General features: G+C 38.0%; 1 long non-coding RNA gene across 1 annotated transcript; it reads left to right on the plus strand.

The window, feature by feature from the left end:
• Window positions 1–39: 39 nt before the first annotated feature.
• Window positions 40–2,061, plus strand: LOC147761058 (uncharacterized). Its single transcript, XR_015334993.1, has 2 exons — window positions 40–185; window positions 1,018–2,061. It is a non-coding gene; the product is annotated as an uncharacterized LOC147761058 (long non-coding RNA).
• Window positions 2,062–15,598: the final 13,537 nt, after the last annotated feature.

Below are 15,598 nucleotides of genomic sequence, written 5' to 3' on the forward strand. Positions count from 1 at the left end.
GCAACGGCCAGATCAGATGTCATGTACAAATTCCCGCCACTCGCGGTTAAGTGTTTAATCTAGAATTCGTCTGATTGGTTAACATGCATTTATACTGAAACAACATGATGTTAACTGAAGACGCTTGTCAGTGAGTATTTTTACAGGAGCAGGGTCTTTAAGGTTTCTTTCCCGGATTTTAACAGGTGAGATTTTTTTCATGCATAGTAGAAAATGCTGCACATTTTCTTTGTTTGACATCTCTTTTTTCTCGCTTTCAACTTACGCACACCCTTGATGTAAGTTAAGCTCATGACTCAAATATTTGACGTTTTCATATCGCTTTTCATGACTTTTAATGTTGAAAACGCCTTGTTGTGGTTTCCGCAGTTGGACCTTGTTTACATTTAACCTTCAATGTAAAAACGTGGTTTATTCTAGGAGCGTGCCACCGCTTTTATGACGGCAAAAAGTTATGCTTATTGATTATTGCATTTTTTTCACTAAATACTGCTACAAATAAGATTTTGATTATAAAAAATCTTTTCAGGATATAGATGTGGTAATGGTGGTTAACCGCGTAATTGTATATTTTTTCCATCTAACGCACTGTTACGACAAAATTCTTAATACAAGAAATAAGTATTTCAACTTAACCGAACTCAAAAGGTACTTTTCTATACTTAAAACGCATTGCTTTTTCATTGACAGTTCTTCAAAAGTCATATTTTAACAATTTTAGAAGAAAGTAGTTTTCTTTGGTCTCCTGGTAAATTTTATCAACCTGGTTGTATTGGCAAAATCATAAACGAGTCGACACTATATATGCGTCATTTTTTGGAAAACCTGAAGAGAGGGAAGCCCAAGTAGGGACTTACGTTTTAAAGAAAAGAAAAAACAATCCAATAAATAAATAGATAAACAAGTAAATGAATACAGAGATCAAAATGAACAGTTACATGAAGAGACAGGCCAAGGTATTCACCCCGATTTATTTTCAAATTACGCCGAAAAAAATATTTTTAATTTCTTCTGTAGGCTCTGTTCACTCGTGCAGTCTACCGTATTCGGATGGGGTCACGACCACCAGCGAAACACTAACTGTACATTGTTTTTCACCAATGAGGCGTGTGTTTACTACGTCTCACGGGACAAGAGATAACCTGAAAAACTGGTTTACAAGAGAGAGAAAAAGAGGGAAAACATAAAAAGATGTTACGGATGTGGATATTATTGCCTTCCATGCCCCGGATTTGCCCAATTCAAATCTCATCACTTCCATATGTCTGGTAGGAGAGGTGAAAGTGCCAGCGTCAAGGGTGTGAAATGTTCCCATGTTTGTATTTTGTTTTTATCTCCGCGTTTCCAGTACGTGTCTTTTGCAAGATAACACTACACGTTAATTCTTTAACTTTTTTTCTTGAAGCAGACAAATGGAGGGCGGTGTTGTACAAGTTTACCGCAAACAGTTCATTTGAGTGATATATCCATCCTAGGCGTTTAGAAAACAGGATATTTTCCCTTTTTATTGAACGTTTTCAGTGACTAAGTATTAACAACAATGACAATGTCAGCGGACTTGTCCCGAGCATATTTAAACTGATGAAAATCAAAAATGGATTAAAAAGGTCCCTACATGACTTGATGTTTCCTCCTATTTTGCGCTCTGGGGCACTATAAGCCAATTATCAATTATCATTCTCTCTCTTTCTCTCATAACTCTCTTTCTTTTATTGTTATCATTTAATTAATTCATCTTTTCTTTTTTTTTTTTTTTTGGGGGGGGGGGGGGTGGTTTAAGATACACGACTGGTAAGTCAATTGTATGGGAAAAGCGCCATCAAATGGAATAGATACGTTATGAATGGCGTCTGTCATCTGAAGTCATGAAATAGAAACCGTTTGAAATCTTCCCATTTTCTTTGCAGATAGTCTTTTCTTTTATCCCAAGGGTATATCTTATAGCCACTTGAGTCAATGAACATAATATCCCTGCTCAAAAATGACCTTTTTTACTCGAAATGAGAATCCAAAACCGTTCATTTATCTTTGGTCAAATAAAGAAAAGGTATGGACTTTCAATATTACAGTGTTGTTGCTACATTTTTTTTCTGAAAATTGTTGAGAACGCAAAGGATTTTCGCTGTCTGAACTTTTAACTAAGGAACATGTAACCGCATATTTTCTTTCTCTTTTAATAGCGTGTGAAGCGTTGAAAACTTACGTAGCAGAAGGGATATTACGAAGAGGGTTTATAGATGTATTCCCATTCTTTGGTCTTGCTTTTCTTCCCTGGGAATGATCAATGTTCAATAAATGTTTTACCTGTGCAAAAATTACAATTAACAATTACGGACATGTTACATTGTTGAACAATATGTTCTTTGTAACATTTCCGTCAATCCTCTGCACTTGAAGCTTATTATTTGTGACGGCCGTGACGGTCTTAGGGGAAGAGGAGTAGCCTACACTAAAGGACGCAAAGCTTACATCGTATAGGAAAACCCTAGAACTTCACCGATGTCAATTAACCGGTTTGATTTAACAGTGTTGTTTAAACGATATGTAAAACAGAACGCGTACATAAGCGTTTTAGTCAATTGCAGGTACATGTATTAAGAAGTGTTGCAGACAAAGGGTACGTCCTTGAGATTTCAACGTGATAAAAAGTGAAGCACGACTTTGCCAGCTGGCTTCATCATCAATGAAAAATTTTAGTAGGCCCTACTTACTGAACCTTTCAATTTGGCACTGCGGCTCTGCTTTTAGTACCGAAAATGTAAATTTGGAATGTAAATTTGGAAGTGAAAAAGACACGCCATATAAATGGCTAGTGGGATTAATCAAGACAACAGAAATTTTGCCTACAGTTTTTTCAAGTCGGAAGATAAAACGATGCTTCAGTGTAAGGGCGCGGCAAAATGAGAAATCGTACTAGGGCGATAACAAACTTTTAGGCCACTCATAGTAAAAGGACCAAAGTCATAGAAACAAAGCCCTGGGCTTGTAAGTTTTTATAAAAAATTAAAACAAACTTCCCAAAGGGCCAATTAAAGACGGGGATTAAGTACAGTGTCCAACGGATGACGCTCTGGCGCCAATTTGAGGGGAAAAATGCCGTTTTCGGTATTGGGATTTTCTCTTTAACCAAGACAGCTATTCAAGTGATTCAAAAGGCCTCATAAAACTGGGTGAAAGCACTACAGCGGGGTACCAGGGAATTGTCTTAAACTATCTACTTTTGATTTTATCATCTTTTACGTTAAATCAGCCCAAATTTCAATGGGTTATTCACTTCAAAAGGCGATAACTTTCAAACAAACAATTTCCTCTTAAACCCCTGATATCATGCTGTAGTCCACATTCCTAACAACAATAGGTGCAACTTTTGTAACGATCGGTTGCTCAGATAGTGAGATATACTTGACAGCGATTCACTTATATTGTCAATATAGAAAGCTGTTAAAACAGCCAAAAACGTTCACAGGTTGGTTAACAGGGCTTATTAGTCAAATGCTTAGCTGGCAAATTTACCTGTTATCGGTTATACGATCAGATAGAACCATTGCTTATTGTCATCTAAAAATATTTTGTTTGGGTGCTTTGAAAGGGCAGAAAATCGTGCTTTTGTTACATTTTCCGACCACTCGTTAGGCCTGTAAGCGTGCCGCCAATTTGATTGACAGCTCTGGAGAGGGCCTAGCCTAGTGATGCCCAGTAGGGTGTCAAGGATATGTAGAAGGAAGCGCTAACAAAGGCGATTACGTTTAACCGCAATTAAGAGGTGTGAAGTTGCATTTGAACGTTTCAATGGTTCTTCCTCGGCAATCGAGTAATTTTACCTGAGAGATTCCTTTTCTGTTATCGGCAAAGTGATCAGATAAAACTGTCTGTCGAGAGCAAATGGCCGTCACTTGTGTTAATACGAGTTTTTTGACCGGTAACGCTGCAGGATTATTTTGCACGGCACTTGGTAATCGTCAGATCAACGGAAAAATCCAGTGATTACTTCAGAGCGGTATCTCTCAAAATGCCAGCTAAGATAAAGGGGAGACGCTCAGCTGCACAAGATTCAGCGGTAAAAGTGGCTGAGAGAAGGCTTTTGAATAAATATTTTATTTTTACACACATGACACTTGGACCCTATTTGCGTTTTACCTGCTAGTCTTGACTATTCTCGGTGTCTTTCTGTGATTTTCATTTTTGGATACATTTTGAACTCTTTCTTCACGCTTGATCAGTGATTTTGAAATTGTTTTTCTCCAAACATCGCAAAATGCAAAGCCGCTAACATGCGTTTTTATTTTTATTGTTTTAATCATGCTGTCAACCCTTGCTTGGATTTCTCTCGTTTGGCCATTCACATCACAATTTTTCGCGTGTCTCTCAAGCTCCATGATATCATATCTTGGAGAATAAAATTTTATTCTGTCAACATTAGATTTACCTTTTGCAAATGGCGACCAACAATCATTCCGGTTTCGTAACGTGTCGCAGATACGCTCGCCGATATATATCGCAAAAATTAAGAGCTAGTCTAAAAGTATCCTTTTTAGCGTTTTTATTTATTTATTTATCGATTTTTCTTTCATTTGTCCATTAATTTAAACGATTCGATTAACTCTTTCACCCATTTATTAGGTATACAGAAATCAGTCATCCGACTGAACAAATAGGGCCGGGTTTCCCCAACCGCCACGCATAGGCCCTACTCTCTTTCAAAATTTTCTTTCTTTCCTCTGGAAATGGACTTTTAACACGAACTTTTCTCTTCCCCATAGTGTACTAGCTAGACTTCTTCGCTGCTAAGCTGATGTAAGACTTATGACCTATTACCGCACACGTAATCGGCTTATAACTCATTAACTGTGCTCCGACCCCCTCATGGCAACGGCCCTTAGTAACAGAGGCGTGGCTTAGTTGTCAGCCTGACTGGGGCACGTGCCGGTTGAAAAACTCATCAAAAGACACATTTTGCAATGCAAATTCATAAAAATTATTACATCCAACGTTAGATACTTTTTTGATTAATATAAACACACAAAAAACTCAAAAACATGATTTTAAGCGTAGTTAACCCTATCACCGGCCTTAATCTGACTTCTTATTGAATAATATCGGGGATAAAATGGGGATGCGATTCTTGAGGTGAGATGCATAGCTACTTAAAGTTCATTTTGGGAGGGAGGGAAGGAGCGAAAAAAACACAACAGAAAAACGGCAAACAATACCTTTTAGCCTGACGTTTTTGTTTATTTACGCAGATGCTAGCGTCTCAAATGTGAAGAATTCTTTTATTTCCAGCTGCTTTTTTCGTCGTAAAATCTGGTCAATTTCAAAAGTGAATACAAAAGTGGCACTATCGTACCTTCAGTAGTCAGTATTCATATATAACCTCATATATACACTGGCAGATCCGGTATGTTTTCTAGATTGGCTCCGTTTTACTTTGCAAATACAATGTATAAGACTACAGCTATTTTAATGTCTCATTACTGTGTTATAGTTTTTTGGGGGAGGGAGGGGGGTACCTCCACAGCTAGGGTTCTGTGAACGTGACGCACTAACCTCCCTCCTCTAGAAACTGTTATACACGGTCGCATTCAACTCTCAAAGAAAATACCGTGTTGATGGCTAACAAATTTTAGGATTTGGTGACGGTATTAACTCTTAACCCACGTTTTGTTTGGTTTCAGGGGGAGGGATCGGTGGGTTAAAACGAACCACCCTTTTGGACAGAAAAAAGTCTGCTCTGGATAATATTTGACCTATGTACACAGAGCTTTCATGGTATAAGGTCCACTTTTTTTTAGAAAAAGACCCCCCCCCTTGAAACTGCTGGCTTTGGGCCTGTAATGCTCAATAAAGTTATAGCATGAAGCAGACACTTCACGGCAATCAACCTGTGTACCTCCTGGATTAAGTCTAAACACGGGATAAGTCAGAGCGGTGCTGAATGCAGCCCAGGTTCACCGTATGTCCCAGATACTCCGTAGATCTCCGTACAGTTGTGAACAGCATTCCTGTTAACTTGCTAAGCCTGGCCAGTTTACAAAAATGTCTCAAGTTAATAAAAACACAGATAGTTCTGTCTATAATGGACATCATTCCCAGCTGGGTGTCTGGTCAATTTTCACATTCACTCCATTCCAGGACCCTTCTGCGTCTCAAGTCTTCAGCTGTTATACAGTCAAGTCTTTAAAAGATATCTTTTGCAGGGGAGAGAAGTAATACAGACTGCATACCTGTGGTTTTAGATTTCTTTTTCTAATGAAGCTCTGATAAAACAGAGGCTTTTAAAAGTTTGGTTACTTACTCATCCCTTCTTGCAACTGCATGACCAATATTCAGAAATGGTCAGTTTTGAGGCACTCAAAGTGTTCACAAATACACTTAGGGGAAAAAGGAGAAGAATAATAGGATGAAGAAAAAAGTCACTTCTAATATCAGCAATAAAAACTGTAATCACATTAGGCCCAGTCCCCAATGATATCACTAAATGAACACTTAAATTTTGATTGAGCAAGCAAGACACACAGGAAGTTGTTTATGGAGTTATGCTACAAAGGAATGGTATGATTGTAATTATGTCCATTGAACATATGTATAAAATATGATTCAGGGATTTTTGTGTGGTATTTGCTGCTTTTACTAAAAGGCAGCAGCATACACTGGCTGGCAGAGAATTTTGATAAGTGCATGGTGGGAGGAAGACACCCCAAGTTTCAGGGAGCACTTGAAACCTGCCCTCTCTGCTGCATGCAGGCTTGTAGGCAGTGATTTCTAAAAGGGGGGAGGGGATATGAAAAAGTGGACCTTTTTCCATAAAACCTACATATGTACCTAGATCAAATTTTGCCCAAGGTGGATATTTTCCAAGCAAAAAGGGTGGCTGATTCGAACCCCCCAAACCCCCCTGGCTATGGGCCTGATGTGTCAGCATGCTTCCACTTACAGGATCTGCAGAATTATTTAGATAGTATTTATCAATTTTGGTTAAAGTTTTGCTTGATTTGATGGAAGGGAAGGAAGCAGAAATTTGCTGGAATTAAAAACGTTTAAAGAAGCCATGCAGATGGAGGGTGTTTGCCCCCAAGATGCACCTATGACTTAGGCACTTACAAAAGCCCACACAGCAGAACATGCTCAATCCTCTTAAAAAGACAAAATATATTTCTTGCACCTAATATTTATGATCTTAATGGTTATTTTCAACTTCGATCAATTAAAATTGTATATGTGGAACGAAGATATAGATATGGAATAATGGATATCATTGCAGAACACAATCACTAATAACATTAAAGCTTTTTATTAAATCTCTCAGTCACATCTGTTGAATCAATCAATAAGATGTGACAGGGTGAAAAAATCTTCAGCTAAAACCAGATGTCGAGCACATTCTTCTAGTGGTCAGTCTAGGAGCAAGGCAATCAGACCGGCTGGTCGCCATGGTGATTTCCTGACCCTCAGATTGACCTTTTATACAGAGAGACAAATGATATCAAGATGATGACCAGAGGTCAAATGGGAAAGAATATGATCCATTGTGTGTACTGTGTTTGTTGACACATCATGTGTTTGGACATCAATGTCTTTCTGTCTGTCTGTCTGTCTGTTTGTCTGCCTGTCTGTTGTCCATTTGTAGGCTGGTATGTTTCAACGTCTCCCTGCCTGTCTGCCCATCTGTCTGTCTGTTTGGGTCTGTCTGTATGTCTGTCCGTCTGTCTGTCAGTCCCTGGACTACAAAGAGAAAAACTTTAGCCCATCATAAAAAGCTCTCAGTCACAGTTTAACCCAATCTTAATGACATGAAATAATGAGCCAATTAGGGAGAGTGGTCAGTATAATATGTATGGTGGTAGCAAGCAGTGTCCAGCTGCTTCTGATTCCAATCCTACCATGGCCCATAGGAGCCTACGCGTGCGTCTTTTAGACGCCCCTTTACATGCGAAAACGACAAGGCCTATGCCGAGTTCGTCTTTTACTACGAAAATGGCATGGCTGTGTCTCTTTCGCCACTTACTGAACTCCAGAGATGCGAGATTAACACGACCCATGTCGCGTTTGTCTCTCAAAAGACACTGTTATAAAACATGAAATAGGCATTACGTGTGATTTTCGCAGCTGAATAAGTAGACCCTTATAAACGAAGTTGACGTGACCTTAGAGTCATGTCGCTTTCAACTTTTACAAACCTCCAACAAAATCTATCTCCACACAGACGCGCGCGACATGTACTATTGGACATGGGTCAGTTGAAAGCGACATTAACCTAAATGGCTCATGTTACTTTCAGCCAATTAATTTGAAACAGAAGGACGGTCTTAAAACCCTTTATATTTGAATCCTTGAAAATAAAAATATGAGGCCATATAATTATTACAAGCAATTAGCCACACTGTTATCTAGATAGCACTAAATTATGATGGGATTCAAATGAAAAAAATGTTTTGGGACAGCACAACACTGTTTCAAATTAATTGGATTTGACATATAAGAGTTGGCTGAAAGTAACATGAGTCCTTTAGGTTAATAGGGTTTCAACTGACCCATGTCCAATAGTACATGTCGCGCGCGTCTGTGTGGAGATAGATTTTATTGTAGGTTTGTAAGAGTTGAAAGCGACATGACTCTCAAGTTACGTCAACTTCGTTTATAAGGGTCTACTTATTCAGCTGCGAAAATCACACGTTATGCCTATTTCATGTTTTATAACAGTGTCATTTGAGAGACGAACGCGACATGGGTCGTGTCAATCTCGCATCTGTGGAGTTCAGTAAGTGGCGAAAGAGACACAGCCATGTCATTTTCGGCTCTCAAAGCTCTGTAGTAAAAGACGAACTCGGCATAGGCCTTGTCGTTTTCGCATGTAAAGGGGCGTCTAAAACACGCACGCGTAGGCTCCTATGGGCCATGGTACAATCCAAACAGTAATGTAATGCACACAAGTGGACTGAGCTGGACACACCCCAGGAAGCCATTAGTTCAGGAACGCTAGCCTTAGAGGCCGTGGCTTGGATAGAGAATTAACTTGTTAAGGTGGATCAGTATGTTAAGATCCTCTCCTTTACCTGATTAGATAATGCAGGAATAAATGTTGTAATGTTATGAGATGATGCTGTCACGTCAAAAATACATCAAGTGCCGATTTGAGCTGATGACATAAAAGTAACATTTATTGTAGTGAAAATTATGTTTTAGATTTCACTTACATCTTCCTCACCTGAAAAGCTGTCAACATGCATTTAAGGCCTATTAAATCACAACCATAAGTGCTACAATATGGTGCCAGAGAATCTTTTTGAAAGTCTTACTCCTGAATTTATCAGTAAAGAAGCAAAATTATGTCTTTGTTTGATGGATTAGGTGCTCATATCTTATAAACAAAACAAAAAAATCAAAAGCAAATGCTGGCACTAGACTTAAAAGTTTGCAGCAACGGGTTTCCAAGTTTGCAGAAAAAATTTTTTTTTTCTTGCCACAAATTCGCAAGAAGGAATTGCAGTTTGCAGCAACATTGTATTAAACTTGCTGCAAATTCGCTGCAAATTTGCAGCAGGCCTGACATTTTGCTAATGGTAAGACATTGCACACAAGTGTTCCCAAGCTCAAACACTGTTAACTAGACCCATTACAGATTTTGATAAATCAACGTTTCCAATAGGAAACAAATATGGTGGAGGATTCTAAGTAAGTCACAACAAAATGCACCAGAGCTTCCTCCAATCTTCTTGCCACCACTGTGGTGAAACCTCCGACTCTCAGGGTGGCTACTTTTGGCCCTCTTTAGTTGGAAAATAGCCTTGAATCCAAGGGCAACTAGATGGGTTTTCAGCCTGCTGGGTGTGGAATGAGAGATGTAATCAAAGACCAGATTTTAAACAATGCACTCCCCTGGTGCAAATTACACTTAATTGAATTTACTTATCAGTTTTTTTTTCATTCTCTGAAGCAATATGCACTGGTTTGGCCCATGTGGTTATGATATTCTCTCTGGTTCAGATCACATTAAATCAAACTTGAGGGTGGTTAGAGACACTGTATAACCAGGCAACCAAATTAATCAAATGTTGTTATTAGGTATAAAATAAACAAAAGACTTGAGAGTTTGAAGTGTGGTGGTGGTTACCTTGTCATGTGGTGGTGGTGGTGGTGGTTACCTTGTGGTTTATATATTATGACACAGTTTGGTCAATTTTAGTCTAAGTTTTGTCTGATGTGAACACGGTGGTAAAGGTACATCTCACCGAGTTTTCTGTGCTGAATGTTAAATCTATGGAATATATACGTAAAGTTCATATTGTTCTATATAAAACAATTTTTCAATACCTTTTTCTTTTGCATAAGTAATATAACACTGATGAATAATGAAAACAAAAAGAAAATATTTCTGCTTTCAGATTATCCACATATTTTAAACCTTTTAATATCCACTAACTTAATGAAACTTCTCATTTCTTGGCCTTTAGGGAAATCCATATCCTTATCAAAAATTTTATTTGTTTTTTCTATTTTTAAGTATCTCAGCAGATTTTGCCACTACCCTTGATCTTTACAATCAAATTATGATACACACATTAAAACTGTTTTTTAATAACAATTTTATTCCATATGAAACAATTCCATTGCACCCTCAGACATTTGTATAATGACTGACGTACGTAATTAAGTGCAATCTTACCATTACATATAGTACCAATAACATGCATTGCGTGCATCAAAACAAGACATAACTTCTAAAAGTACAAAAGAAGGCAAAAAACATGGGACTCTTATCTGTCGCTGTGTTTACACTCCTCAACCACCCCCATGTCTTGCCCTTGCAAACCATGAAATATAATCTCTCTGTTTTTTCCCTTACAGCATCATAACATAAATCAAAGGTACCCCACAGCTAGTATCAACACTGCAAGCCACCGCCTACTGTGGATATCACTTGGTATTAAGTCCTGTCTGTGAGGTCAAAGCCTGGGTATCGCTGTGTCCCTTTGTACTAAAGCTACCAGTACTCAGAGAGAGAGAGAGAGAGAGAGAGAGAAAGAGAGAGAATGTAAAGGTGATGTATGTCAAGTGTACTTGTTTGCAAATATAACAAATAAAAAGTTAAAATTGTTGTAAAATTGTACTGTATGCAATATTTTGCATATACTTGCATAACATTCACCTTGTAATTGACAAGTCACATTTGTTTTACAAATATAGTTGAAATTTGCCAGAAGGTCCTGTGGTAAAAAAGCAGAACAGGTAAAAAAGTGGATAATATGTGATTTTTTTTGGGTATTTTTGGTCTCTCCACGTGCATCAAACATAATGGTGACCACAGTGATGACAGTTTTGCTGACAGCAATGGCAACGCCATGGAAAAAAAAGGCGATCAGAAAATATGAACACAAACAGACACTTAAAAAAGGGCAGCTGAGATGGAGAGGTGAGATGAGTGAGATCTGCATGTCAAATCAACCCGATCAACTGCACAGAAACCATCAAGGTGGCTCCCTTCAGACTTATAAATGTCAGATTAAATGTGAGATTTCCCAGTCAGAGCAAACTGTATGTGATTTGAAAGGATATTTTCTCTGGGTCAGTTTTTATGAACTTTGTGAGAATATCCCTTGGAAGCTGCTATATTGTTTTCAACAAAATCTTCTGCATAATAGAGAAAGTTAACAAACAGACTAAATTGATTACCAGTTGAAATTGATTTAGGGAAAGCACAAATTTCAACAATGATATTTAAAAGTTGACCTTTACTTGTAGATTTGAAAATATACATATCCAACGGACTTCAAAGAAAATGATACAAGTCCAACTTAAAGTGTTTCCAAAACCATCTGCAAATTTAAGTGTAGATTTCAGCTTGACACAGCAGAGAAAAATTCCCAACAGTCTCACATCAGGAAATTACTTATTACAATCTGCATACATAAAATTTGAAAATGCACAATCATATGATTTGATCATACAGATTACGCACAAGTTTTAAAAAAATTAATTGAGATCACAACTGTGATATTACATCATGTTCCCTGCCATAATTGCTGTTCTTTTTTGGGGGTGTCTCTGATAGAGCCTGTCTTCACCATGGCCCACACACACAGAGTCTGGTCTGTGTAATGAACCCTCACTAAGCAGTCTAGACATTCTCTGTGCTGAGAGAAGCAGTTGCAATTATGACCCAAGAAATTAAATCAATTTGGACTGTTTTTACATTACACATAAACATACAGATCCGAGACTCTAAAAACGTGAGTAGACTTTTTAAATTGCATTAGGTGTCAATTATAGGTTTGGAATATCTGCCCTAACTCACACAAAAGTTTCTAAGATATGATTCGCTGAAATAATATGGCCACATTCATGTATCACTTAGATCCTACCACTTCTTTTTCTACAAGTTGTAACACAAACACACTCTGTTCCTTGCTGTGCATAAAAACCAGCCACATGTAAACAAAAGGGTGATTTCTTTAAATAAGGTATGTGTCAGTTTGGTAACTTGAAACCAAAATGGGTGACAAATCACAATTTTCCCAGGCCATACAGATCTTCCTTGCACTGCTGCAAAGTTAAAAGTTATAGCTAAAAATATACAAAATAAGGAGTCTGAGATCAAGACCCACTGAACATTTCTAATAATTGATTACTTGGCCCCTTTTCAGATTGAGTGGTATTCTTTAGTGATACAGTGTGTACCAGTAGCCAGTTAGTATACATAATACCCTTTCAAAAATCCTCAAAGATGTTAGATAAAAAAGCAATAAATGAATTACACTGTCTTCAACAGCCCTCACAGTTATTATAAAATGTCACTTATGATCCAGTATTAACAAAATTAGATGCCCTAAGGTACATAATACAATTCAATTCATCTTCAATGTATTGCTTACGTAACCCTTTTTGTTGTAATTCTTAACATAGCAGAATATTGCATACTGTGAAGACCATGCATAACATTCATGTAAGTACATTAACACTTTTTGGACTTTATCCACCATTTATCATTCCCTAAATTCTCTTCCACTTTGTAAATACAGAATCACTTCAAGTATCTCAAACATTTAGGCTTCGTTCACATGCAATGTCTATTTTCTAAATTCTATTTTCTATTTGCGGTATGTCTTACGATCACGGTCTGTGGCCTGAATATCCCGCGGCGTAATTACTGGCAGCGCGAGCCAGTTACTATAAGTTACTATAAGTAACTGGCTCGCGCTGCCAGTAATTACGCGGCGGGATATTCAGGGCACAGACCGTGATCATAAGATAGCGCAAATAGAAAATAGAAATTAGAAAATAGACATTGCATGTGAACGAAGCCTAAAACAATCAACATGAGAATACCCCTTTGTAGTTATTGTAATGGATCTTCACTCCCCTTCTGTAGCAACCTTGAAAAAAAACTATATATATTTTCTTGAAGAGACTGGCACTATTGCTCTGAAACCCAAGGTGGAGTTGCAGAAAACCATGAAACCCATCCATCCATTAAAACAGGTGTGTCAGATAGAGCTCCACAGGGAAGAGGACCATGTCAGGTGACCCACCACAGGGAACAGGTGTAGTTTGTGTGAAGCAGCATGGTATCAGACAGAGAGAGGTGGGGGTTAAACCAATTTACAATATTTTCAGATGTATTAGGTTCAATATTGAATGCTCTAGGAATCTGGCAGAGTGTTTCATCATACTTGACAGTAATTAGGATGTATTTGCAACAACAACTGTCAGGTATAAGATCCTCATAAGGTAGTTCACCTCAAATAGCTTCTATTAACTAGAGGATCAGAGAGGCGATACCGCCTCTGGATATTGTACCACCAGCTGGAGTAAGCGCATTCTCATGGAAACCCCACCCCCAAAAAATGAACACCACCACCAGTCTTGTGCTTGACAAGCTCTATAAAATGCAATAAACAAGAGTTCTCAAAATATGCAAAAAAAAAAAAAAAAAAAAAAAAAAAAAAAAAAAAAAAAAAAAAAAAACATCGAACAAACATAACTGTTCAAATAAAGCAGATGTTCAAATTGAGCTGTATTTTCCTAACACTGAACACTCCTGTGATTTTCTAGACAATAGGCCTATTGGTTTTCCTTGAAATGCATTATCAGTATTGCAAATTTGCTGTCAAAAGAGAAAACCTAGGGACAACAGTGGGCAGATCTCTGCCAGTTTTGAAGATATGAGGGGCAAGAGAATATGCAGAGTTCAGTTTGTGGTGAAAAAGTAGGTCAAAGGTCAATTTCAAGGTCATAGTATATGACTTCCTATAAAAGTTCAATAGTAGCTATGGGCATTTCTTTGCCAATTTTGGAGATATGAAGGCCAGGAACCATGCAAAGTGCAGATCATCATAAATAGTAGGTCAAAGGTCAATTTCAAGGTCACAGTAAGATTACCAGTATATGACTTCCTATTCAAGTTCAATAGTAACTTTGGACTTATCTCTGCCAGTTTTCGAGATATAAGGGATAGAAAATTTGCAAAGTTCAGTTCATGGTGAAAAGTAGGTCAAAGGTCAATTCCAAGGTCACAATAAGACTGCCAGTATATGACTTCCTATTAAAGTTCAACAGTAACTATCGGTGTATCTCTGCCAGTTTTGGAGATATAAGGGTTGGAAAATTTGCAAAGTTCAGTTCATGGTGAAAAGTAGGTCAAAGGTCAATTTCAGGATCATATTTAGATTGCCAGTATATGACTTCCTATTCAAGTTCAATAGTAACTATGGGCATGTCTTTGCTAGTTTTGGAGATATAAAGATCAGAAAACTTGCAAAGTGCAGTTCATCATGAAAAGTAGGTCAAAGGTCAATTTCAAGGTCACAGTTAGATTACCAGTATATGACTTCCTATTCAAGTTCAATAGTAACTATGGGCGTATCTCTGCTAATTTTGGAGTATTTCACATTCCCACTGAATATTGCGATGTTGTAATTTTTGATATAGGGCAACGCCTAAACCATATCAAAAACAAAAAAATGGACACCACCTCCAGTATTGCACTTGACAAGGTCTACAAAATGCAATAAAAAAGAGGTCTCTGGCATTTACCATTCCAGATTCAGAGCAAGTTCTCAGTTTTGGTATCTAATGGCTGCTTCTCCCGTGAAAATGCACCGATTGACCCCAAACTCCCAAAGATGAAAGGAGTCCCCAATGGTTATCCCTCACTATAACAGGATAGCTTAGGGCTGCGTAGTTTCCAAAAATTAGCACAAACAAATATTTTTTTTACAGAAAATTCCCATTTTTAGAAAATTTTGGCTTGTTTGACCTTGAAAAAAAGGTCAAAAGTCAAATCCAAGGGCATATTTGGAATCTCCACATATGACTTTTGGTCAGACTTCTGTAGTAATTTTTCCCATAATTCCTTTGGTTTGGGAGATATTTAGCATTGAATTTTCAAAAATTTTGACAAGGGTGCATTTCAACAAGCGTCACGCCCAGGCCAGTGCACCGACAGAGACAAAAAAACCAGGATGTTCAAGTTGAGATTATATGTGACCTAAATCCAAGAGATGGGGACACAGGTCTTTGCGGTCTAGGAGGAGAAGCGGTAACGGTGACTTGTTTCCGGCACCCGACTGCGGAGCCGCAGGAGCCGGCGGAGCTGTACGAG

This window comes from Lingula anatina, chromosome 6 (genome assembly GCF_051362555.1).
Source record: "Lingula anatina isolate TDL-2025a chromosome 6, LinAna3.0, whole genome shotgun sequence".
NCBI lineage: Eukaryota > Metazoa > Brachiopoda > Lingulata > Lingulida > Lingulidae > Lingula > Lingula anatina.